The sequence below is a fragment of the Geotrypetes seraphini genome, chromosome 3, assembly GCF_902459505.1.
Source record: "Geotrypetes seraphini chromosome 3, aGeoSer1.1, whole genome shotgun sequence".
Lineage (NCBI taxonomy): Eukaryota > Metazoa > Chordata > Amphibia > Gymnophiona > Dermophiidae > Geotrypetes > Geotrypetes seraphini.
In genome coordinates this window covers 392,351,441-392,362,909 of record NC_047086.1, presented here as the reverse complement: position 1 = coordinate 392,362,909, position 11,469 = coordinate 392,351,441, and the positions used below count along the sequence as shown (strand labels likewise).

Genomic DNA, 11,469 nt, shown 5'->3' with positions numbered 1-11,469 from the left:
ACCCTACCCCCCATGCTCTGCACTGCTCCTGATGCTCATTTTCAATGTAATATGTATAATAGTTAATTCTTATCCTGCAACCTATGTTTACTTTTGCTTCTAACCACCTTGCACCTGCAATCACTGACTGCTCAGTGACCTCCTATCTATTTAACTTACTGTAATTCACTGATTGTACAGCTATTCTTCATTGTGAACCGCCTAGAAGTCGCAAGATTATGGCGGTATAGAAAAATAAAGTTATTATTATTATTATTTAGTTCCTATGAGCATCGGGAGCAGCGCGGAGCATTCAGCGCGGCTCCCTGCGCTAATAACCGCTATCGCGGTTGAGTAAAAGGGGTGGGTAAGTGTCTTGTTTAGAGTCACAAGGAACTGCAGTGGGAAATAAATAACATACCTTTCTTATTTTTATATAGAACTCAGCCAATTTATTTGAACAGGATGAATATCAAATAATTTAACGACTGGATTTTGCTCATCCTTCTTCTTACTAGCATATGAGTTTGAAGAACCCTTGGCAGCATTGATGAGCTCATCAGCCAAGCATTCAGCAATGGTCTTGATATTACAGAAGGCAAGAGGGGACCCATCCACAGCCTGCCACCTCACTGTTCCGGCTCTACCAATACGAGTAGAATCCTCCCGAGGGCCACGGTTAATAATAGCATTCACCGGGACTTGCAAGGGGTTCTCTCCAGTTAACAAGTGGATAATCTCAAAGGCGTGCTTTGCAATATAATCCTGCAATGTCATTGATCTGCACGTCATCTGTGCTCCACTTCCCAAAAAAGCTTAATTTCTGGGGGTTTCTGAACCCGCAGGTACTGTTTCCCATGCGGTCATTGCGACTGCAATCCCAGATTCTGGGCCCTCTTCACGGTGCCGCGCCACAGGAGAAAAGAGCCTTTAATCGTGCGACTAATCGTGATTAAACATTTTAATTGAAATGCAACCCTGTGGTGTAGTATATCCCTCCTTGGACGATCCCGTATGCAAAGATGTTAAAGTTTATGATGGACCATAAATAATTTAAATCGGCTTTTCCTGCAACTTTATTCCTTTTCCTGCGAGCTCAACACTAGCACTTAAGCTCCGAGAAACACCTTTATATGGCTTTATGGTGGAAAAGGTCATCAGACGGCAAAGAAGCATTAAGTGATTTATCTGTGTGAATGAAATGCAGATCCAGCAGTTGACCTGTACAGCTATTTTTCAACCATTTTATGGGATAGACAAACGCTGACTTCAAATTCGGGACTCAGGCTATAAATATTTTGTTGGAAAAATAAGCAGTGCGGAAAAAAAAAATGAACTGGAAACAGCAAGACTTAAAGATCCCAGGGATTCAGCGACTCCAATTCTCCATTCCTTCTTACTTCTCACTTCTCTCTCCTCACCCCCCACCTTGGACGATGTTATTGTTTGACATGGCACTTGCCCAAGCAGCTGGACCAGGGCACTTCATTTCTCACCGACTTGAGTGGAGATGCTTCACTAATCAGTCACCGGTAAGCCTTCTGTCCTCTCCATTTTTCCGCGTCTCCTCCCCAACAAATCTCTCTGAGGGATTTTATTTTCCTCTTTGCCCAGGTATGATCTGGGGGGGTGGGGGGGGAATGAAACCGTAGCCAAGCTCAACAAGACTACTGCTGTGTAACCGCAGCCCCTTTTCACCCACACGGTCAGTGAGAAGAATGAGATCTGTATAAGGCCGAGACCACGCTGGTCTTTGCAGTCCTGTCCTTCTGGATCTCTGCGGGAGATTTTCAGCATAAAAGTGGATAATAAGTCTGTCAGGCATCTCGTGCAGACCAAACAGTAATTCAGGAAAGGAAACGACTGTGGTTATTATATTCACTCTATGCTGAAGAGGTTTACACAGCATGCTATGTTAAAAAAATACTTTTTGTTACTATGCTGCTTTAATACGATGAAATCCCAAATTATGTACCATATTTTAAGCAGAGTTAAACCCCCTCCATGCTGATACTCTTTCTGTTTTTTGAGATACACTTTATTGAGTAAATATAACATAAATTCTCACAATTATAGATTTTTCTCAGAGGATAGATGGAAAGGTTCCCTTTGGGTATAGCTTCTTTATTCCAGTACGATGTAGAGGTGATAAGGTTTGAAGAGTAGGGGTGAAGGGGGAGAGGCAGAGGCACTTACCGAAAAGTCCAAGAGCCAGAGAGGATAACAGGATGATTCTCGTGAGAGGTCAGATGGAAAAGGTGAAAACGATAGTCCTCTAATCAAAGAGAGACATCAGGGTGGCCTAAAATAATGCCATGTGGCCATAAACCATGTGGCTGGCCATGTGGTCAGAGGTGAGCTCCGGCAGAGAGTTCCAGCATGACTAGCTAAGGCACTCAGGGCCTGCAGGGAACCCACCAGGTCAGAGGACGGGGGGGCAATAGAGAGGGGCCAATCAGAGCTGAGATTAGCTCTAGGTGGCCAAGGTCAGGAAGCACCTTGAATGACCCTATCAGGCAGAGTTCAGAGATGGCCAGGAGGTGAGAAGAGACAAAGGAGTCCAAGTTTAGCTGAGAGAGAAAGAGGAGCGGTCTAATGGAATAAAGACCAATAGAAATAGGTGTCAGGTCAAAAGCGCGCCGGGACAAAGGCGCGAGCAGACAATTGAGCACAGTGCGGAGGCGCACGCCGAAGAAAATTACTGTTTTTAGGGCTCCAACGGGGGGGGGGGGGGCGTGGAGGGGAACCCCCCCACTTTACTTAATACAAATCACGCTGCGTTGTGGGGGCATTGTGGGGGGCTTGGGGGGTTGTAACCCCCAAATTTTACTGAAAACTTCACTTTTTCCCTGTTTTTAGGGAAAAAGTTAAGTTTACAGTAAAATGTGGGGGGTTACAACCCCCCAAACCCCCCACAACGCCGGCGCGATTTGTAGTAAGTAAACTGGGGGTGCTCCCCAACAAACCCCCCCCGTCGGAGCCCCTAAAAACAGTAATTTTCTTCGGCGCGCGCCTCCGTCTTGCGCTCAGTTGTCGGCGCGCGCCTTTGTCTTCCGCGTTGTTGTCTATGAACCATAGAAATATAGTTTATACAATCTCTCAGGCTGCGTTGCCCATAATACTTATCTCACATGTTCTGGCAGGAAATAACTATAACAGTAAGATCCTAAAACAATACTGAATTACATAAAACATATTTCACAGCCCTGTTACAACCAGGGCAAGGCTGCAGGGGGGGGCCTAATAGTTATGATACTGTTTATATCTATGCCCTTTGCCATTTACAGACAACCATATGCAGGCATATACTGTGTGAGGCTCATGAAACAAAAAATATGTCTAAAAACCCTCCCAAGTTGGCACTTGGACAGAAAAATAGAACTGGACCCCAAATCTTTCTAAGTCTGGTAATACTCGTAGAATGGGATCTCTCAGCAACTTTGGCCTCAGACAAATAGAGCTCCACCAGAAATTAAAGGAAACCGTGGCTTTGTTTTGGTGGTAAGGTTGATGGCGCCACAGAGCTTCAACATAGTAAATGACCCGAGTGGTCCATCCAGTCTGCCCCACCATACATGCTCCATAAATTAATTATTTAATTTAAATGGTCCTTTCTCTTAGATATTCCTGGGCCAGAAACCCGGAGTGTTAATCTACTGGAATCTCCATCAAAGCTTACTCCAGTCCATCTTAACCATCCAAGCCATCGAAGCCCTCCCCAGCCCGTCCTCAACTGAATGTTCATATACGGGACACAGGCCGTAGTTCCTTCAATGTATACCCATTATTTTCTGATTAGAGATCCTCTGGGTTCATCCCAAGCTTGTTTAAACTCTGTCACCGTTTTCTTTATCTACTACCTCCCTCGGGAGCGCATTCCACGCCTGAAACAAAATGTTCTTCTGGGTCCAGAGCTGAGCTACACTCTACCAAAACAGACACAGTGAGATTTCCAAGGAGAAACATGCCCACCCCTAACCAGAGGGAACCTGTAGAAATTCCACCAGGAATAGGAAGGACCTGAGTTTGAGACCAGTCATCCCCGTAAGGATACAGTCCCTACAGGGCTCTGAAACAGTTGTTTTTAGCACAGCATATAGAGACCAATGGTTGGAGGTTTTTTTAATATAATCTGGTATTTGTGCATTGCGCAATACCTATATAGGCTCAAGACGACTTACAGCGAGAAAAGGAAAAACTTAAGAAAGACTTAAGACGCATAAGAGCATGGAGGGTAAGAGAGGGATTTAGCGGGAGATTGCGAAGGACAATACATAGAAATTACAGTATGAGAGTTCTTAATACTAAGCAGGGTAGTATTATTTAGGTCAGGTATAGGCAATTCCGGTCCTCGAGAGCCGGAGCCAGGTCAGGTTTTCAGGATATCCACAATAAATATACATGAGATAGATTTGCATCTCAAGGAGGCAGTGCATGCAAATCCATCTCATACATATTCAATGTTGATATCCTGAAAATCTGACCTGGCTCCGGCTCTCGAGGACCGGAATTGCCTACCCCTGACTTAGGTCAAGGATTTTTGGTCTGAGCGGAGATGGAAGCACGTTCTCGTTGAGATCTCATTTAGTTGGTGAGAAGCGGCGTGGATGGGGGAAGGGTAGAGTTCAGGTATAAAAAAAAGAAGAGTTTTAACTTTCTTCCGAAATGTGGTGTGGTTAGGTTCTGTTCCGACAGTTTCTGTGGAGGTCGTTCCGGGTGTTCACTCCCAAGAAGGTGACCATTGGGTGGAGATTTATTCACTCAAGCATTCAAGGAACTGCATAGAAGAGGTAAAAATTCCCAAAATTTCACTAAAGCCACTATATTGACTGTGTATACATCCTGCACAGTGCTTTTAATTTTTTTATTGTTTTGATTCAGCCTGGGAATGCACTGCAGTCCTATATTAGCACCACAAGGCCAAAATTTTCTTGTATTTGTAACTATATATTTATAAATAGATCTGTGAAATGTTGTAAGACCATGGCACTGAGAGACTCCCTTTTCAAAACCCAGCAGGTACCCAAAATAAGAGGGTGAAAAAGCCTCAGATTAATGTAGCAGAATAGAACCAAAAGGCACAATGAAAACTGCTTTCAATACATTCACTAGCAAAAACCTCCCTCACGTAAATGCACAGGTGTAAGAAAAAGGGCAAAGTCACCCAGGAGCACGTTCAAGGACTTAGCTGAGAAAGACGATTCCATGGTCCAACTATATATTAATGTCTGGATAAAGTTTAACCTATATACCCTTATATGGCAGTTTGACCCCAAGTGGTAGTATCATGACACTACTGCTAGGGGTCACCAATGCCATTTTGAACTTGGCACTGGCAGGATCAGGAGTTACTGTTGATCACTCTTGTCTCAGATCCCCTAGAGCAGTGTTCTTAAACCTTTTTGCACCAATGGACTGGCGGAAATAAAAGAATTATTTCATGGACCAGCAAACTACTAAGACTGAAATAAAAAAACCCCCCACATCTCTGCCCCATCTCCACGAGCTTAGTCCCCACAAACCATCTGATCCCATCCGCACAAGCCTCACAAATAGTTATGATTTTATATTGAATGTATTTTATTAAAGTATAAAAAGAAAAAATATTCTGTACATTTGTCATTTTATAAATATAAATAATACAGAGCAAAGATCAACAAAACCCGTCTCCCCTCCCTTTCACATATATCCCCCTCTACTATCAAGAAAACTGAATAAACCAAATTATTACAGAATGCTACACAGAAATATCATGCTAACAGAATACAGCAGTTTACACAATAGGAATAGTGTTAGGGGAGTGCAACTAGGGCAACTGCCCCCTGGTCAGACAGCCCTAAGCAAGATGAAAGCTAAAGAAGCACTGCCTGGGCTTTGCAGTCCTCAGTTATGTCTAACACTGGCTCTAGTAGGATACATATTTCAAATCTGATATATTCTAATCATAAAATAGAAATAAAATTATTTTTTTCTATCTTTGGTCGTCTCTGGTTTCTGCTTTCATCGTTTTTTCACTCTCTTCCTTCCAGTGTCTGCCTTCTCTGTCTCTTCAATCCAGCATCTGCCCCTTCCATCCACTGTCTGCCCTCTCTCCCTTCTATATGTTATCTGCCTTCTTTCTATGCCCCTCTTCCCTTTCCATCCAGCCTGCATCCCCTCTCTCCTTTTTACATGATTCATTCTGCTCTCTTCATTTTTATCTCTCCTACACCAGATCTAGCATCTTTGTCCCTTTCTTCTTATTTCTCTGCTGACACCCTTCCCAGCAACCATCTCTCTCTACTTTCTCATTCCTCTCTCTTCCCTTTCCCTCATATGATCTCTCCATTATCCCAGGACAAGCAGGCATGATATTCTCACATGTGGGTGACGTCATCTACGGAGCCCCGATGCGGAAGCATTTTCAAGCAAACTTGATTGAAGATTTAAGTTTGCTCTGCTGCTCCACGCATGCGTGCCTTCCTGCTCCACTAGGGGGTGCATCCCCTCGTGGTCTCCAGTTCAAAATTTTCCGCGAGCCTAGAAGACTTGTTTTTCAGGCTCTGCCCCAACTGCCTTCTAGCACCGCGATTTTTTCTTGTTTTTTCACGATTAAGTCGCTGTGCGCGAATTCCTTACCTTTTTACTTGATTCCTGCTTCGTTTTCAACGACCCGGAGGCTTCCGGGTCCCCGTGGCCGCGTGGCTAATCGAGCTGCGGCTACTTTCGATTTAATGTCCCGGCCTTTGACCGGCTTTAAAAAGTGCACCCGGTGCGAGCGGCTTCTTTCTCTCACAGATCCGCATCACCGGTGCATCCTTTGTCTGGGGGCGACTCATCCAACTGACTCCTGCCCCCAGTGCGCTATTTTCCAAAACCGGGCCCTCCGCCGAAGAAAAGCCCGCATGGCGGATCTCTTCACCCCGGACCAACCCTCCACCTCGGCCTCGAGGTCGGCCCTGGCCTCGGCCCCGGCCTTGACCTTGGCCCCGGAAACCTCGGCATCGCCTCGAGACTCGACCCCGAAGCCCTCGGGACAACAGAAAGCCTCGGCTCCGGGTAAGTCCCCTCTTCCCTCTTCAGGTTCTGTAACAGCGAAGAAGCCAGCCTCGGGGACAACGGCGACGCATGGCGGAAGCCCCATGCTTACAGCCCCGTCTAAGCCCTCCAAGCCTTCGGGCCGTGCCTCCACCACACGGGAATACTCTGATACGAGGTCGCCCCCGGTGGAGCGCACCGAGGCAGTGGACATGCCTTCGATGCTGTCCGTGCCCGTCTTCCAGGACCTACTCCGAGCGATGATCACGTCGGAGCTGTCCGCTGCAATGGCCCAGTTTCAATCGGCCTCGACCTCGAATGTGCCAGACCAGCCTGAGCCTCATACCGAACAACTTCGAGGAAAGGTGCGCAACCCTCGCCGCATCCCATCCTCCTCGGACTCCTCGCCGAGACGCCCGAGACGTTCCCCCTCTGCGGACCGCCGAGGGGCAAAACGTCGGGCTAGAACGACAGAAACCTCGAACCGCCGTACCTCCAAGAAGGCCCGAGGTTCACCAACCCTACGAGGCCGTTCTCCCACACCTCGTACAGGACCACTAAGGGTGGCTGAGTTATCACTCTCCAACCCGCGCATCCTCCGAACTCCCCCTCGGACGCATTCTCCGAGGGAGTCCGGATCGAGGTCACCAATCCAACATCGATCGGTACCCCTAACCCCGGCATCGTCTCCGAGGGGCTCCTCGAGACGCCGAAGATCGACAACCCCGGAACACTCTCACAGTGCTTCCCCAGCCTCGGAGCATGGATCAGAGCATGAACCTCGATACTCGAGGGAAGCCTCCTTATCCTTCTCCACCCGACGAAGGTCTCGTTCCCCGACCCCGCACGGGGCCCCGGGGACATCTCGCCCATCCTTCACTCGCTTTGTCCAAGACATGGGCCACGCATTGGACCTAGACCTCCAGTCCGACTCCAGATACTCTAAGGAGTACCTGGCGGAGCTGGATATGCCATCACTGCCCAGAGAGTCCCTTCGCTTACCACCTAACCCGGTACTCCAACAGGCCTTCTTCAGGAACCTGGAGACCCCCTACATGGTCACGGCCGTACCCTCCAAAATGGAGGCCAAGTACCGCACAGTACCTAACCCGGGATTCGAGCAACCACAGCTCTCCCACCAATCGCTGCTAGTGGAATCCTCCTTGAAAAAGGCTCACCCGTCCCGGGTCTCAGCAGCGGTCCCCCCAGGCCGAGAAGGCCGAACCCTGGACAAGTTCGGCAGGAGACTATACCAAAACGCAATGATGGCCTCTAGGGTGCAAAGCTACACTTTCACCTTCACAGCATACCTCAAACACCTCATTGGACTATTGAGAGCCTTTGAGACTGACCTACCGGCCTCCCGGCAGGGAACGTTCGGCCTACTCTTAGAGTCCCTCTCCAACCTGCGCCTCCATCTATTCCACGCGGCCTACGATGGCTTCGAACTCTCCTCCAGAGAAGCAGCCTTCGCTATCGCCATGCGCCGACTAGCTTGGCTGCGCCTGGTCGACATGGACCCCAACTTACAGGACCGGTTGGCTAACCTCCCCTGCGTGGGAAAGGAATTGTTCGATGACACTATTGAGGCGGCGACAAAACGCCTCTCCGAACATGAACGCTCGATTGCCGCCCTTGTCCGGCAAAAGCCCAAACCGCCAGCGCCCAGGCCATACAGGGCCCCTCCGCGCCGCTACCCACAAAAGTCCACCCCTGCTTTCTCGCGGCCCCCACCCAGACGTCCGCAAGCCCATCACAGGGCCATGCCCAAGTCTCAACCGCCCGCGACCACCAAACCATCCCCGTCCTTTTGACGGGACACGCGGAAGGGGGCGGGCCCCCTCCGCCATAGTCCCAGGCCGCCTTCCCATCGGAGGTCGACTCAAAGCCTTTTACCCTCGCTGGGAACAACTCACGTCGGACACATGGGTCCTTGGCGTGATCTCATCAGGGTACTCTCTCAACTTTCGGGCCATTCCCCCGGACAATCCCCCAAGGAATTGCCCTCCCAACCGGACTCAGCTACCTCTACTCCTCTCCGAAGCTCGAGACCTGCTTCGCCTGAGAGCAGTGGAGAAGGTCCCCCCCGACCAACGGGGGAAGGGCTTCTACTCCCGTTACTTCCTGGTACCGAAAAAAACGGGAGACCTACGCCCAATACTAGACTTGAGACGCCTCAACAAATTCCTGGTACGGGAAAAGTTTCGGATGCTCTCACTACCAACACTCTACCCCCTGATCGACGAGGGCGACTGGCTCTGCTCCCTCGATCTCAAGGAGGCGTACACACATGTCCCAGTGCACCCCGCTCACCGCAAGTTTTTGCGTTTCCAAGTAGGGGACTGGCACCTACAATACCGAGTCCTCCCCTTCGGACTAGCATCATCACCTCGGGTCTTCACCAAGTGCCTCGTGGTGGTAGCAGCAACCTTACGCTCCCAGGGCCTCCAGGTATTCCCCTACCTGGACGACTGGCTAATCAAAGCCCCGTCCAAAGAAGGGGTTATCTCAGCGACCCAACAGACTATTACCTACCTACAAAGTCTGGGGTTCGAAATAAACTTCCCAAAATCTCAACTACGCCCCTCGCAGTCCCTACAGTTCATCGGGGCCACGCTGGACACGGTTCGCCTCCGTTCCTTCCTCCCCCCTCCGCGCCTGGAGGCGTTAGTAAGTCTGAGCCGAAGGATCTCTCGGCTGACCTCAGTATCAGCCCGACAGATGATGACCCTCCTGGGCCACATGGCCTCCACCGTCCATGTCACACCCTTCGCCCGCCTCCATCTGAGAATCCCTCAATGGACCCTGGCGTCTCAATGGCGTCAAGACCGGGACCCGATCGACCACTCCGTGACAGTGACTCCTTCATTGCAACGATCGCTCCGCTGGTGGGCCGACTCTTCAAATCTTTCCAAAGGTTTGCTCTTCCTCACCCCACCCCACAGCAAGGTACTCACCACGGACTCGTCGGAGTACGCTTGGGGAGCCCATCTGGACGGCCTACGCACCCAAGGAATGTGGTCAGCACAAGACCGCCGCTGCCACATCAACGTGCTAGAACTTCGGGCCATCTACCTCGCAGCTGTAGCCTTCCAACATCTGCTCCGCGACCGAGTGGTTCTCATCCGAACCGACAATCAAGTAGCGATGTACTACGTAAACAAACAAGGGGGCACAGGGTCTTGGCCCCTTTGTCGGGAAGCCCTGCGCCTCTGGAAATGGGCAATCTCCAACAACACCTTCCTTCGGGCGGTGTACATACAGGGAGAACAAAACTGCCTGGCGGACAGACTCAGCCGCCTCCTCCAGCCACACGAGTGGTCACTACACTCTCAGGCCCTACGAGGAGTGTTCGAACGGTGGGGGACGCCTCAAATAGACCTGTTCGCGTCCCCTCACAATCACAAGCTGCCTCTCTTCTGCTCCCGGATATACTCCCCGGACCGGCTCGAGGCCGACGCCTTCCTCCTCGATTGGGAGGGAAGGTTCCTGTACGCGTTCCCGCCGTTTCCTCTGATACTGCGGACGCTTGTCCACCTGAAAACAGTACAAGCCACCCTGATCCTGATTGCCCCTCGCTGGCCACGCCAGCCGTGGTTTTCCCTTCTACTTCAACTCAGTGTCAGAGATCCACTGCCTCTGCCTCTGTTTCCCTCTCTACTGTCACAGGGTCAGGGTTCACTGTTACATCCCAATCTTCAATCTCTTCATCTGAATGCTTGGTTTCTCTCCCCCTGACTGCTCTCCCCGTGTCTCAATCAGTCAAGGAGATATTGGAGGCCTCTAGAAAAACCTCGACGAGAACCTGCTACTCCCAAAAGTGGACCAGATTCTCAACCTGGTGCTCCTCCCACAGCCAGGACCCGGTGTCGGTCCCCGTCCCCCTGGTCCTTGACTATCTACTTCAACTATCTCATTCCGGCCTAAAGACCAACTCCATTCAAGTACACCTCAGTGCGATTGCGGCCTTTCATCAGCCCCTGGAAGGGAAAGCCCTTTCGCTCCATCCCTTAGTCACTCGCTTCATGAAGGGCCTGCTGAACGTCCACCCCCCTCTCAAACCTCCCCCAGTGGTTTGGGACCTTAACGTGGTTCTGGCTCAACTAATGAAACCTCCATTTGAGCCCCTAGACAAATGCCATCCAAAATTCCTCACTTGGAAGGTAATTTTCCTACTCGCGCTCACGTCCGCACGGCGGGTTAGTGAGCTACAAGCTCTGGTAGCGGACCCACCCTTCACGGTATTCCATCACGACAAGGTGGTACTCCGCACCCATCCAAAGTTCCTAGATTACCAAGGAGTTCTAAAGGTAGGCACAGGGCTGGAGGTGGGGCTGAGGTGGGTGGGTGGAAGGAGCTTATAGGTAGTGAGGGCTCTTCAAGGGGAGCACTGCTCAGTTCTGGCCTCCTTAAAAAGGTTAGTTAGGAATATTGGGCTGTGGGTTTGTGGCCCCATACGCCCGGGGACCTGAA

General features: G+C 50.1%; 1 pseudogene; it reads right to left on the bottom strand.

Moving 5' to 3' along the window:
• Positions 1 to 411: 411 nt before the first annotated feature.
• Positions 412 to 846, bottom strand: LOC117357301 (annotated as a pseudogene).
• Positions 847 to 11,469: the final 10,623 nt, after the last annotated feature.